The sequence below is a fragment of the Octopus bimaculoides genome, chromosome 24 (genome assembly GCF_001194135.2).
Source record: "Octopus bimaculoides isolate UCB-OBI-ISO-001 chromosome 24, ASM119413v2, whole genome shotgun sequence".
Taxonomy (NCBI): Eukaryota; Metazoa; Mollusca; class Cephalopoda; order Octopoda; family Octopodidae; genus Octopus; species Octopus bimaculoides.
In genome coordinates, this window is record NC_069004.1 from 8,279,816 (window position 1) to 8,280,697 (window position 882).

Consider the following 882-nt stretch of genomic DNA (forward strand, 5'->3'; position numbering starts at 1 on the left):
ACCATGATAAAAGATCTTTAAAGCAAACTCTTTGGTGGACCGAGTTTGAATTTTGAAGAAGGATTTCTCAGGTTTTACTGATCTATAAAGCAAACTCTTTGGTGGACCAAGTTGGAATTTGAAGAAGGATTTCTCAGGTTTTACTGATCTATAAAGCATATGCTTTGGTGGACCAAGTTGGAATTTGAAGAAGGATTTCTCAGGTTTTACTGTGAAAAGTCTTCTCTCCAGTGTATAGTTGTTTGTGTGTTGGGTGGCTGTTACTGAAAGATGATTTCAACATATTTCAAAATGGTAAGGTTTTCTCCAGTGTATATTCATTTATATTTAGTTAAATTGCTCTCAGTATCAAATGATTTCCCCTCATATTTCTCAGTAGATGGGTCTATTTCTATTAAGTATTCTTTTGTAGTTTGCAAAAATTATTGTGACAAATGATTTTGCATAAAATTCGCAATGAGAGGATTTTTACTTTATTTTTTTTTTTCTACATAAATGGAGAACAAGGTTTGAATTATTAACTTTTTACCACTCAGATTTCTTTGACAAATGTAATGCAAATATATTTGCATTGTTTTGAATTGATCACGCATTATCTTATAGCTTCAAGATTTCAATGGTGTGTTTGTATATTTTTAGACTGGCATTATAGGGCAGGTGTGAGAAGATGGATCTGGCCAGTTAAAGCATAAAACTGGTAGAATATTCGGGCCAGATATAGCTGGATTAAATGCTAAAGGGCTAATGGAAGATTTTCAACATATTTTATAGTGAAATGGTTTTATTTGCTATTGTGTATTCTTTTGTACTTTGTTAAATTACTATTATTGATAAAAAAAAAAGTTTCCCAATATTTCACAAGACAATTTTTTTTTTTTTTTT

At 30.6% G+C, this 882-nt stretch overlaps 1 protein-coding gene across 1 annotated transcript in view; it reads right to left on the bottom strand.

The window, feature by feature from the left end:
• Positions 1-882, bottom strand: part of LOC106868271 (zinc finger protein 239) — a 12,488-nt gene that overhangs the window by 6,364 nt on the left and 5,242 nt on the right. The gene's annotated exons all lie outside the window — the stretch shown is intronic.